This window comes from Myotis myotis, unplaced genomic scaffold (genome assembly GCF_014108235.1).
Source record: "Myotis myotis isolate mMyoMyo1 unplaced genomic scaffold, mMyoMyo1.p scaffold_m19_p_7, whole genome shotgun sequence".
In the NCBI taxonomy this organism is placed as follows: domain Eukaryota; kingdom Metazoa; phylum Chordata; class Mammalia; order Chiroptera; family Vespertilionidae; genus Myotis; species Myotis myotis.
Window position 1 is genome coordinate 35,991,339 of NW_023416379.1, and position 14,119 is coordinate 36,005,457.

Sequence of the window (14,119 nt, forward strand, 5' to 3'; positions counted from 1 at the left end):
ATAAAGAGATGGAGTGACATGGGTTGCTAAGGTACAGGCTGTCATGGCATGCTCATTAGCACATTCTCTCCCTCCAGCCTCTTTGCTAGTTCTCTTGCATGTCTGCAGTGAGTTCATGATTTGAATGCCCATCTGCAAAAGACAATATATGAGTTTTTAATTCTCTTCCCTATGGTCATTTCCCCCCCTACATTCTGAGTCATCTTTGATTAAACAAAACAAAGATACTACTGTTAATTATGCATCCTTTGAAACAGCACAAAAATTCTCTTTTGTATATGTGGGGGGATGCTTTTGATGGGGATAGTAATTTATGATGGGGGTGTTTGAAACCATGGACCAAGAAGAAAGAAGCAAAGAATCATATTTAGCAGAGTTTGAGTCTACTAAGACAGGAAAAATTGCTTCTGTTTTTTCTTGTTTTTCAGATTCCTCAAACCTTTCACTTTCTGCCCTAAACATATTATTGTCAACACAATTCCATTCAACCATTTTTATTGTTCTCTTTAGACACCTTACTAATACTGACATTTTTGTTTAAACAGCTAAAATTGCAAAAAAAAATGAGGTACTATACTATTGGCAGGTTGTAGACAGAGTGTATGAGCAAACTGGAAATCTGCCACCCCCCTGCTAGCACTTTAAAGATTAATGTGAAGTGGGCATGGGTGCCGTCAGAATTAGCACTTAGCTTTGCCAGGGCCTTGGCATGAGGTTCTAAGGTAATCCTGGAGCTAGCATTCCATGGCAGGTTGGTACAGGCTGAAGAGTTGGCAAGCCTCCCAGAGAGGGGGAACCCCAGCTAATGAGAAATGGGGGTTATCTCAAGAAGGTTGTTTTGACAGTGAGGCCCACCCACAGTCAGGAAGTGAGACAGATATGTACTTGGGGTTGGGGGAGATTTAAGCCAAGAGGTACGTTGAACAAGACCATAGAAAACTCAAAAACTCACTTTTAGTGTGTTCCAACTATGGATGACTTGTAAATACCCTGAAGAAAGTGTATTTGTATGTGTGTGTACTCATTTAAGACCTCTATTCTTATCTTTCCTGGCTTTTGAAAGTTAAAATCTAATGCTAGCTTCTTTTGGTGGTACAGGACCAGTTCTTTGCAGTTTCAGGCAGGTGTTTGTGGCAACTATGACTTTGCAACAATTGTGTGAACAAGAAAAAAATTGTGGGCAAAATGATTTTCTGTAGCAAATGGAAATTTTATGGTCGTGTTTTGTGGGTGGTTTAACAGGCAAAGTGCTCAGCTCTCTTTTGATGTCTCTTTTTTTTCTTCTACAGTTTTTTGAAGAAGCAGGATGCTGATCTAGACGTGGAAAAAGTAAGTTGACAAGTTTCATACTGAGAGTATATACCTTATAAATGAAAAAGGGTTTCCTATTGGAACTCAAGACTTGGTCCACTTTGAACTTGGGATTGTGACTCTGAGTCTATAGGTTTCTGAGAGAGAGGTAGAGTTGGAGATGGAGCTGGTATACGAAATAGCAAGTCTTAGCTCACTTAGGTGAACCTGCTCGTTTCCCCTTTCCCAAAGTTGAGTTGTAATACTCAATTTTGCTAAGTATGAGAACATATGTTTTAGCTATTATATATGTCTCCTCATCCTAGTAATAGAATGGATCAGTTGTCCTGTGGCTGGTGAGTCTTCAGGCTTGGTGTGGGATGGGTAGCACTCTTCCTCAAACTGATTAAGGGAAGTCCTCTTTAGTCCGTTCACTGTTGTTTTTCTCCAGCCTCAGATGGCTACTGCTTACCTCTGTCCCTACTTGCACCTTTGAATTAAAAGCACTCACCTGGAGGGTGTGGCTCAGTGGTTGAGCGTGAACCAGGAGGTCACGGTTCGATTCCAGTGTGGGACACATGCCCAGGTTGCAGGCTTGATCCCCAGTGTAGGGTGTGCAGGAGGCAGCCAATCAATGATTCTCTCTCATCATTGATGTTTCTATCTTTCCCTCCCTCTCCCTTCCTCTCTGAAATCAAGTAAAAATATATTTTAAAAATAAAAATAAATAAAAGCACTGTGTAACAGGGTCATCTTTCATTCACTTACCATTTTTTGGTGCTCACTGGTGCAGACACCATGCTGGACTCTATTAGACAGATATGACTGTGACAGATGAGTGCTCAGGTAATTATTATACAGTGTGCTAAAGCTGTGCAGAGGGGCTCTGGAAGCTCAGACTGAGGGCTGGGCCATCTAGAGAAGCTCTTTGGTGGAGAGATTGTGTGAAAGAACCATGTATGCATTCATTCTGTGAATGTTTGCCATCTCCTCTGCTTGTACGTCTCTCTCATCTTCCAGGTGCTTTGGGTTCCCATAAAAGGCAGGATTTAAGACTCACTAGCCACCTATAGGATCCTTTTCTGCCCCAAGCTCCACTGCACAGTTCTGTTGCCTTGGGTGTAATTTATCAGCAGTTCCGAGTTGCATTCCTTGATTTCCTGGCCACTCAGGGGCTGCCCCTTCATCATCTGAGAATGCCTTGGGGTTATTTCTCATTTTGAATTTGGGTGGAAGAGAGATTCTTCTCCCTGAACCAGCACTATTCCATATGCAGACATTCTGCCTTTAAGTTGAGGAAGTGTACTATTTGAAAACCCCTTCTAGAACAATTATGAGCATTCCTTGACCTTTGCCCCATGCAACCCCCTAGCTCCTGCAGAGTGGTCTGTGATCTACTTCAGTCATATAGCTCAGACAAACCAAGGGCACTCGGGAAAATAAAAAGGCTCTAATCAAAGCTAGGCGGGGGGGGAGCCTTTTTAGAATCCCTGTGCATTGAGGTTTTGGCTGTGGAAGCCCAGGTTGGCAAAGGCACTGCCTCTGGGGAAGGAGGGGTAAGCATTGTGTCCATCCTGGGCCAGGCCAGACTCACAGCAGGCTGGAGCCTTTGGGTGTCAGGAGCCACCTCAGGTTGGTGTAGCACAGAACAGCTGGAACCTCTGCCAGAGCAGTCCAGGAAATGCCTGATGCAGCTCCAGGCTGCAGGGTGTGTCATGCCTGGTGCAGCTTAGGCTGAGGTGAATCCTGTAACCATGAGCGGGGGAGGTCCAATTGATGCAGGAGGCGGGCCCATTACCTTGCATTCCCTGTACAACCCAACGCCTGGCAGACAGGAGCGCTCAGTAAATGGGATGGGAAGCCCTGAGTGGAATGAATTAAATTCTTGCTTCAGCTCTGCTGTTCACTTGCTCTGAGACCTTATGCAAATCTTTTCTCTTCTCTGGGCCTCATTTTTCTCATGAGTAAAGTGGTCTCTTTTCTAGGACCAAGTAAAGTTCTTCATTTTTTAACTTAAAAAACACAAACCACACATAGTTTTTGGTTTTTCTGATTTGGGCTTTGTGCCAAAAAGGATAAAAGACTGTTAGCCACCAGTCTGAAGAATGCTTAGTAAGGCCCACCACAGGTTGGCAGCTCCTTGAAGGCACAGGCTTGTGTTTTGTACCTGGAGGTACAGTGAGTGTCTAATGAGGGAATGAGCGGTGTGACCAGCCCTGTCATGTGGGTTGTGTGTTTGTAAGTATTGAGGGAATTTGGAATGAGAGAAGCTATAAATGGGGTGGGAAATGCTTCTTGGGCTGTGTGAATTTGAACCGCCTCTGAAGGGCTCTGCCTACACCCTCTCAGTAGAGTGGTTAACTGCCCTATGGGAGTTTGCTGTTTTAAAAGCTCTACTTCAAAAGCTCCAATTCCATAATTTTTTTCTAATATTGGTAGTACTGTTGAGCAGAGATGTGTCAACTGTTCTTTTTTCTCTGTTTATATATCTGCCATTGTACAACAAAATGATGACAATTGGACAGTCCAAGTGAAAAAAGTCACAGAAGTCATAGTGTGTATTTTTAATGGAATTTTGAATTTTCTCTTTCAGTTGAATATTTTTGTAAAGACAGAACTGAATGGAAAGTTGGCTTTATTTTGACATGCCAAAGTCAAACATAAATCATAAATTGTGTAATTATTAATTATTGTCTATAGTTTATTGGACTTCCACTACATACTGAGTACTTTACATGTGTCACACTTGACCGTTGTAATAATCTTGTGAGGGAACCATGTCCCTTACCGTTAGTTGCTCAAGGCACCATAGTAACAGAAGTAACAGATTTCTCTTTCCCCTGCCCTATCTTACCTTGGAATTGCTATAATATTTGAGACAATATATTTGTATAATATTTTTTAAAAAGTTTTATGAGTAAATAATTAAAAAAGCAATGTTACTTTCTAGAGAGGCCTTCCTTGACACTCCCCCTCCCTATCTGCATAGAGTTGCCCTACCACCTTCCACTTCTTCATATCTATCATTGTTGTATAGTTGTTTGTACAATAACTGTGAATTATCTGTGTTCTCTATTGAACTGTAAGCTTTGTCAGGACTAAATCCTTACATGTGCTAAGCATAGTGCCTGGCTCCTAGCCTGCCTTCTTAAAAGGTTGACTTCAGGCATGAATGAATGGCACATGACCAAATTAAGGGGCAATGGGAGCCAATGAAAGCAAGTTTGGTAGGTGGCAAAGTAAAAAATATTGTTTTGTGTGCCAGATATCATGTTTCTCTTTTCCATCTATGGGTTTTATCTGTGGAAACTATGCTTGTTAATAGCATTTTATGATGATAAGACAATCATTCCTTGGCTTTCTCTCCAAAAATACAAAGTTTCAAGCAGACAAATGAATGGATAATTCTTTAAAATGAAGCAATCTGGGTAAGCAAAGAGAATCTGAAGATAAAAGAGGGGGGGCAGTAAGAGCACAAAGGAATATTAAAACTTTCTTTTTGCACAGAATCATCTAGAATTATTGAGGGATACACTCCTATGGTTTCCATAAATCAGATTTAAATATATAAAGTGTATCTTCTAAAAGTGAAACTCATACTCAACTGAATTTTAAAGAATATGTAATCAGGTTATGTCAGAGGAACAAAAATGCATTTTTTAAAGTAAAACATTAAATTGAATCATCCTGTTTAGTAATTTAAATCATAATTTAAATGGATTTGATTAAAATAACATCTACTTTGGTCATAACTACTCTCAAAGGGCTGAGGAGAGAGGTTTGGTTTTCCTGTATTATGTATGGCCTTGGTCTAGTCTGATTAAAAGTGTTTTGGACCAGCTGGCGTGCTCAGTGGTTGAGCATCGACCTATGAACCAGAAGGTTACAGTTCGATTCCTGGTCAGGGCATATGCCTGGGTCATAAGCTCTATTCCCAGTGTGGGGCATGCAGGAGGCAGCAGATCAATGATTCTCTCTCATCATTGATGTTTCTATCTCTCTTTCCCTCTCCCTTCCTCTCTGAAATCAACAATATATATAAATTTTTTTAAGTATTTTGAGAGAGGCCCCATCATTCCTGTAGTTTGAGTGAGACCAAGAATTCCTTTGTTGCTATTCCAACTGTTGGCAGGATTTAGATAGTTGCCTTTAGGCCACAACTATGGCCACAAATGCTACTGTCTATTTGATAGACATAGGCCTCCCCAAATAAAAATTGTCATTCAAATAGAAAAGCAAACAGAAAAATCATCTCTTGCATTAGAGATGTTTCCTTTTTTTCTGTGAGTTCCTTGAAATGTGTTAGTCTGTAAATGTAGAATGTATGTAGAAGTTGCTCAGTTTACAATGTTTATTTTGTTTTAATAAAGTCCCAAGAGAAATGATAAAAATATCCTTGATTCTTATTGTGGGACTAATAGTCTTATGAAGACAAAATCTGGTTTTAAACAGTTGAGGCTTCAATTTGAGACTGCATCTGGAATCAAGCTTTAAAGCCATGGGTACATGATTCCTACACAGCTGGTTTAGAGGTAGAAAAATTTATTCATACAAGATTTTTCCCAAGTTGGAAGGAATAGGATTTCCAGGAATCAGAAGGCCAGCAGTGCTTACCTGTGTCCAAAGGCTTGAGAATGCTGGTCACTTGGAAGACATAGGGCTGTGTCTAGGTGGGTATGTGATGGCAGCATCTTACTGTGTGTGTTAGTTGCTCTATGGAGTTAAGAGGGAGAGTAAGAGAAGTAAGGAAAGGCCCTGGCTGGTGTGCCCCAGTTGGTTGGGCATCTTGTGGTGCACCATAAGGTTGCTGGTTTGATTCCCCGTCAGGTCACATGCCCGAGTTGTGGGCTGTATCCATAGTAGGAGGCATGCCAGAGGCATGCAATCTATGTTTCTCTCTCACATTAATGTTTCTGTCTCTCCCTCTCCTTCCTCTCTCTAAAATTCTATAAAAATATTAAAAAAAAAAAAAAGAGGAGGAAGGAAAAAACAGCATAGGCCAAACTCCCTGCCATCTGTAGAAGCCATTGCTTCCTGAATGGAGGGGAGGGCTCACCAGTACTTGTGGGGACTGGAGAGGGCAACTCCTATTCAGTGATGGGAGTTGAACTCTTTCTAGTGTTCGTGCATAGGCCTGCCAGCCCCAGTGTCTGTGGGATATTAAGGTTAGCCCCAGAGCTTATAGGATGACAAGTCAGCTTCCATTCTTCATGTCCACTGCCCCAATCTTACACACAGATTGGCTCATTCTACTGGTGATCAGGCATCAGGAAAGACCAGCCTCTGTCACTGGGTAATCACTGAGTGAAGGCCAGGCTTCACACAGCCTGCTTCCCTGGTGACTGGGGATCAGGGAAAGGGAATGGCTTTGGGTTAGGGGGTAGTGTTTAGGAAGGAGGAACTTGCTTAGAATTCTGTTTTAAACTGAAGAGCAAACATTTTTAGTCCTGGACCCAAAATAGTTGTTATGCATCATCCATAATAACTGACCAACTTTCTTTTACATAGATCTCTAGATTGTAAAATTAAGTGCGGCTGTCCAAGAAGAAAAAGCTTGCCTTCTGCCAATTCAGATTTCCAAGACAATTAAAGACATTTTTTTCCTAGACATTACAAACTCAGGGAGATATTTATGACCCTTGGAAGAGCTACAGATAACAGTATTTACATTGTCATTCAAGTAAAGAATTGAAAAATTGGGATGACTTATTAGTCTGGATGCAGAACAGTTAAATCATTCGTTTCTCAAACAATGAATACCTGTGGGCCAACTACTGTTCTAGTCCAGCGGTCGCCAACCTTTCGGACCTCACAGACCACTGGTTGCCGACCGCTGTTACTAGTCTACATGCTATCTTATTCAGTTTCCCTATTTTATAAGTGAGGAAAGTAAAGCCCAACAGAAGTTAAATGATTTGCCCAAAATCTTACATCTAGGAAGTGGCAAGTTCCAAAAGTAGGCCTGGGACCTGGCACTGCCTTCTCTTTCCACTCCAGGGTGGATATTCTCTTGTTCTGAAGCTCAGCAGAGGGAAAGACAAATGACTCATCATCAGCTTCATGTATTTAACTGTTAATTTTATATGCATTTTTCATTTTCTCTTCACTTAATTTAAAAAGACTTTCTTATTTGTGGTTTTAAGGATGTTTTTATTAAGAAGAAATTAGAAAATTTAAAAGAGGACCCATCTCTTTGAACCTGATGTGGTTCCACCAGGTGGTCCCTTAGGTAACAGCATTAGAATGAGTTCCAAGGATGGCATTCTGTGGCAGTGGGAGTCTGGGGAGGCCTGTGGGACACTCATTGTCTTTCCATGGCTGGTTTCTAGTCTTGGGGATCATTTCATTGTATTCCTCATCTCAGTAACATTCATCATTCTCTAAGGTGAGAGCAGGATGTTGCCGGGAGAGCTTGGGGAGAAATACTGCCCACATTAAAATAGAGAATCAAGACGAGTTTTCACCACTCTGTAGGCTTTCTCCTGTAGCTGTGAGTTGCTGCATAATTTGTTCCACTGCAGCCAGGCCTGCTGGGTAGAGATTGGGATCATTTGGTTGTCTGCTTTGCATAGACTTATTGTCTGCTGAAATCGCCTGTCAAGGAGAGATTATTGGTAAAATATGTAGGAAGAATGGCTTGAAAGATGCTTTTGTCCCTGCCCCTACACTCTTTTAAAAGCAGAGTTGCACTTGTTCTGAGACTGGTATGGAATAATCCATAAAAATACATTAATTCATGCTTTTCCCTTAAAAAAGGTTAATACTACCCACTTTTTGCCCACAACAAAATTTTATTTAAGCAGAAAACTTTCTGGATTAACCTGTGGCTGCCATAACAAATGACCATAAACTTGGAGTTTAAAACAACAGAGATGTATTCTCTTATGGTTTTAGAGGCCAGAGGCTAACATCAAAATATCGATAAGACTGAATTTCCTCCAGTGGCTTTTGGGGAAATCTGTTACTTGCCTCACCAGCTCCTGGTGGCTACAGGTGTTCCTTGACTTATGACCACATCACTCCAGTCTCTGCCTCTTCCTTCTTATGGCCTTTGCCTCAGAATGTCTCTCACATCTCCTTCTGCATCCCTCTTATAAGGCTGCCTGTGATGGCTTCCAGAGCCCACCAGGCAATCCAGGATGAGCTGGTCTTCTCCAGACTCTTAACTTTATCATATCATATATCATATATCATATATCATATATCATCATATCAAATCATATCATATCATTATCATATCATACCATGCCATAGAAGGTGACAGGCACAGATTGCGGGGAATAGGAAGTGAATATCTGGTGAAGGAAGTGAACATTTTTATCCCTCCCACAACTTCTCCTAGGGAATTTCTGTATTTTTCATTTCCTGAAACAAAGCTTGTGACCACTTGTTTCACATACTACTTTAATGACTTTTATTTTCCTGGAAGGAGCCATTTGGAAGACCTAAGACCTGACCTTGTCTCTTTGGCTTCAGAAAGGGAAGGCCATGCCTATCTTCTTTCTCAGATTGGGGTTATTGTAAGAATGAAGAATTCTGGGTTCTGAGAGTGGGAAGGGCCTTTGAAATCAGATCCTCTCAGTCTTGGGGGGAACTGAGGTTAGAGATGAAGGGTCACCTGAGTCAAGAGCAGAGATAGGGCCAGCAGTTACGGCTTAGCCCACCCCTTCCTCTCTGTTCCTGCAGACAGATCCCTAAGCTGTCTTTCAGATTGTAAGCCTCTGGGTCCTTCGTATGAGAGCTCTTCAGCACCTGAAACCTTGCAAATCCTCCTTTCCTAGCGCAACAAATATTCTTACTTGTCAGGAATTCTGTCATTCTGATAACTTCCTCCTAGATGTGTTCCCTTTATGTCATTGCCTCTTTTAAAACGTGGCTCTCAAACATGAACAATTTTTCAGAGATGGCTTACCCAGGGTAGAGTAAGGACTCTATGTCTAAACTGTTAGGTCTTAGGAGATGCACATATTTTCCACATCATTATATACTTAACTAATGCGGACCAAGATTACATCTCTCATTTAACCACTCTATCACACCTTCAGCTTGCATTGAGCTTGTGTTCAATAAAAATTCTTAAGACTTTAAAATATGAATTGCTCTAAACCTTTCCCCTTTGCTCCTGCCATGTAGAAGAGCTGGGTTCCTGGCAGTAGAAGGATCAGATCAGCTTGGGATCCAGAATACAGTCCAAACAGGAATCCAGAGAAGAGGTAGATCCATGGGCTGGGGCATGCTTGTGGGAACAGTACCAGCAGCAGGCAGTAAACAGGAGGCAACTAGGACAATTTGGTAAGGCATAGGCCCAGGAGGTCCTCCCACAGGCAGCAGTCTAGAGGGACAGATGTTTATCAGCAGCACTGTTTGGCTGAGCAAGTCGAGGGCCAGAGAGGAATCCCCGTGTGCAGGAACAAGACTAGCCAGAAAGCTGATGAAAAGAGTTGGGTCCAGAGCAAGTTACAACTGCTGAAATGGGAGTGGGGCTCAAGACAGGAGCTTTAGCCCAAAGGATAAAAGCCCCAGGTCTGAAGCCAGGGTCATAACAATGATGTCAGTCTGAGTGTCCATGGCCTGGAACCTCAGCCACTCAGAGCCTGGGCCAGAGTCTGCAGAATTGTGAACAGCGTAAGTTGTCTCAGCTAAGGTTGGACATATAGATATTGGATTTTTTTACAATTAAAAGCAGGATTTTATATCTGTTAATTTGGGGGGGGGGTTCTTTTGTTGTTTTGGTCAGTTTTGGCAGTTATTCCAGTTTGTTGATGTATTTTACAATTTCTATTCTTTCTTCCAATTAATTAACTATCCCCTTTCGCCTGTGAATTACTTGTGATCATAAGCACACCCTGATGAAAACATTAACCAAGAATGATACTCCTGCTGTGCAAGGGCCTCCTTCCAGGTGGATGTTGCTTCTCAGTGATGTTGGTGCTCAGTCAAATCTGAGTTCACCAAACTGAATTGTCACTTGGCCCGGGATTCCCTATCTTGATCAGCTGTGCTTTCAGTGGCTATCAGAGGCTTTGCAAGTGCTCTGTGACCACAGCCTATCACTCTGACAGTTCTGAGAAAATGTCCCGAGGTGGGGGCAGTGCTACAGGAAGGGGGACTTGGTGGAATGCTTACTTCTTCACTGCTCTGAGGGCAGAGCAGAGCTACCAGTTCTCATTGATGTCTGTGGGTTTCACTCTGGGCATTAGCCTGTAGGTGATTTTTAAGGAGGGACAGAACCCCATATTCAGATCTGGAGTTGTAACCTTTGTTTTAAGGGTTCATCTCTGCTAAAGACTGATCCTCCTGTGTGGCTTATGTGTGGTCTGTGAAGAGCGCTCAAAAGACTACATACGTATGATTCACACTGTTGGGTGAATACCACCACTTCTCAGAAAATGGAAGGGTGTGTGTTAAGTTGTGAAATGTGTCACTACTGAATATAGTCAGAGGGTAAAGTGAGGGAAAGGAAGTAACAATGCTGTGTGGATCATTTATGTTAACAGAAGAAGGGATTACACAACAATTTATTCATTTGCATAGTCCTTCCGAACAAGACTACCAAGAGAAAGTGAGATGGTTTCAAGGTTGATCAGAAGGCATGTGATGCAGTAGACAGAGTATGTGGGCCTCAGGGGCTTAAGTAAGTCCTGACCGTGCCACTGTGATGTTGGCTGTGGGGGAAGCAGATAGTCATCAAGTGTAAACTTGCAACTGTGGGGAGTATCTGAAGGTGGGGTACAGGGTGCTGTGAAATACATACAAGAGAATCCCAAATAGGAGCTAGATGAAGAAAGGACATAATTTACCAACTTCTATTTGCTGTTCCCCCTTTGGTCAATATTGGCCAAGGATTGGATAACCTTCAGGTATGATATGGAGTAGATTCATACTTAATGTAAAAGACTGGACCGGGGAAGAAGATTCCTTTCCATTATTTTATTTTTAATAATTATTTTAAACAAACACAATCTTTTTGTGTTTGGGGAAGATTTTGTCCTTCTTTAGAAGAATATTCTCAAAAATAGTCCTCTCATACTGGGGGTGGGAGAAACACTCATTTTTTAAAATCTTCACCTGAAGATATGTTTTAGAGATAGGAAGGGAGAGAGAGATGAAAGAGGACAGAGAGAGAGAGAGAGAGAGAGAGAGAGAGAGAGAGAGAGAGAGAGAAACATTAATCAATTGCCTCATGTACACGCCCCGATTGGGAATCCGAACCCACAACCTTATGGTGTGTGGGATGTTGCTCTGACCAACTGAGCCACACAGTCCAGGGTGGAGGAAACAGTAATTTAAAAAACAAAGTAACTGCCACTGTGCCTACTATACTATTATCAAATGAGGGGGAAAAGCTTGATTAATGTATTAAGGTGATGCTTATTGAAAAAAAGTAAATTTGATAATGGGAAAAAGTTTATACACCCTTTTGGTATTGAAAATGGAATAACCTATAAAACCTATTTATGAAGTTTAGAAGTTGTCACAGTGATCCATAGTGAAGTTTCAGATGTGAGGGAGGCCTCATGAGCAAAATGTCAGTAGTGTTTTTTTCATTTGTAACCCACAAACTGGTAGAACAAAAATCTTTGACAGTTACCGTAATATTTACTGTATTTTCTTGTGTTTGTGTTAATAAATATTGGCTACTAGCCAATCAAAAAACTTTTTTATTATTCAATTGTAACAACAGTGTCAGAGAGGAAAATATAATTAGGTTTTTGTGTTTTCTAGATAGTAAATGTAGCAACAGCAATAACAAGACATAATATAATGTATTTTGAATTTAAAAAAGATTCAGAAACAATCATTTCAGAACCAACAGAGCATGATTTGTCAGAGGAGAAAAAAGCGCTTGTTTTTTGTTGTTGTTGTTGTTGTTGTCTTTTTTTTATAATAGACTTTAATTTTTAGAGCAGTTTTAAGTTCACAGCAAAATTGAGAAGGTACTAAGATTTCCATTATGTTCCCTACCCCCACACATGCACAGCCGCCCCCACTGTCAACCTTCAGCATCAGAGTGTTATTTTTATTACAACTGATGAACCCATATTGACACATCATTATCACCCAAAGCTCATAGTTTACATATGAGTTCACTCCTAATGTTGAGCACTCTATGGGTTTGAATTAATGTTTAATGACATGTATATACCATTGCAGTACCATACAGAATATTTTCACTGCCCTAAAAATCCTCTTTGCTCCATCTGCTTATTCTTCTCTCACCCTAATCTCCGGCAACCAATGACTTTTTTACTGTCTCTATAGTTTTGCCTTTTCTAAAATGTATTTGGAATCATCCAGTATGTAGCCTTTTCAGATTGTCTTCTTTCACTTAGTTATATGCATTTAAGATTCTTCCATGTCTTTTTGTGGCTTGATAGCCCATTTCTTTTTAGTGATGAATAATATTTCATTGTTTGGATGTCCCACAGTTTATTTATCCATTCACCTCTATTCAACAAAGCTTGGTTGCTTTCAAATTTTGACAATTATGAATAAAGCTGCTATAAACACCCATGCACAAGTTTTTGTGTGACCATAAGTTTTCATTTGTTTGAATAAATACCAAGGAGTATGGTTAAAGACCAAGGAGTGTTTTTTGTTGGAAAATTTGGAAATTGTTTTTTATTATTTTGTGGGGGCCTAGGCCTATTTATATGTACATTTTAGGAAGCCATCACTTCACCTGATGCTTTAACACATGAAAGTCCATTGCTATATCTTGGTTTAAATTTGAGATGGTGAATGACAGATATTTGCATTTTCTCTTATATCACTATATCTCTTGACCCCATGACCATCAAGAGCTCTCTTCACCCAAATTAAAGGAACTTATCAACTTGCTTTTCTACAAAGGCCGTCCTTTTTTTCTCTTCCTCTTTTCCCACAATCAGGTCTCTGAGTCAGGTTCTTGTCACCTCTCACTTTGGAATCACCTTCGCTGGCCTGGTATTTCAGACTTGTCTTTCAGTCTCCTTGTTCATTGCTGAATATAGACTTCTTGATAGAAGTCATGCAGTTAGCCTGGCCCCCTGACTGTAACACAGCATCATGCTCCTCCGGGGCTGGGTGTGGAGTTGCTTCACAGTGTCCTGTCACCTCTTTACATAAGCTTTCCTTGTGATTTTTTAAAATACTCTTTACTTTGGTATGTATGTCTTCTGTGGTCAAATGAAAATAGAGCTATTAAAGTGAAAATGGAGATATGCTATTCTGTTTTCAGGTTATGGTACAGGTAGAATGAAACATTTTTTGAAGAAAAATCTAGTTACCTAGACTTGCATCTCCAGGACAGTATTATAATCTGTGTATTTTTTTTCACAAGTAGTTATAATCTGTGTATTTTTTTTTTCATAAGTAGTCTACTAAATGGAGGGGGGGGGGGGGAACTGACGTAAAAAAAACTTTGCCAAATTCATTTGCTTTTGAAATAATCGTTTTATCAGTTTTAATTTTTGAGTAAAAAAAATAGGAGAAGCTTTTAGAATAAGAATTCCTGAAATAGAATAAATCTAATAAGAACTCTTATTTTGTCTAAATTAAGGGTGTGGTACCAAGATCAGGGACTCTTAGTAGGAGTCTATCTAAGGTTAGAGCAGAAAAGTAATTTCAGAGCTTACACTTTTTAAAAAAATTATTACAGATGCCCCCCTTTCTTCCCCATTGTCCCCCTCCACCCAGCCCTCACCCACCCTCAGGCCTTCACCTTACTATTGTCTATGTCCATGGGTTATTCATATATGCATCAGAGCTTACTCTTAAAAAAAGGAAAAAAAGATGAAGAATTATGTCAAGATTGGAAGCCTGGGTGTCTGAGAGATGGGTGGACCTG

The 14,119-nt window shown here is 40.7% G+C and overlaps 1 protein-coding gene across 7 annotated transcripts in view; it reads left to right on the plus strand.

The window, feature by feature from the left end:
* The window catches only part of FYN (FYN proto-oncogene, Src family tyrosine kinase), a 213,330-nt gene that overhangs the window by 30,607 nt on the left and 168,604 nt on the right, over positions 1–14,119 (plus strand). For all 7 annotated transcript variants that reach the window (XM_036318356.1, XM_036318357.1, XM_036318354.1 and 4 more), the window contains exon 2: positions 1,290–1,329. The gene's annotated coding sequence lies outside the window, so the exon portion shown is untranslated. The remainder of the gene's footprint in view (positions 1–1,289; positions 1,330–14,119) is intronic.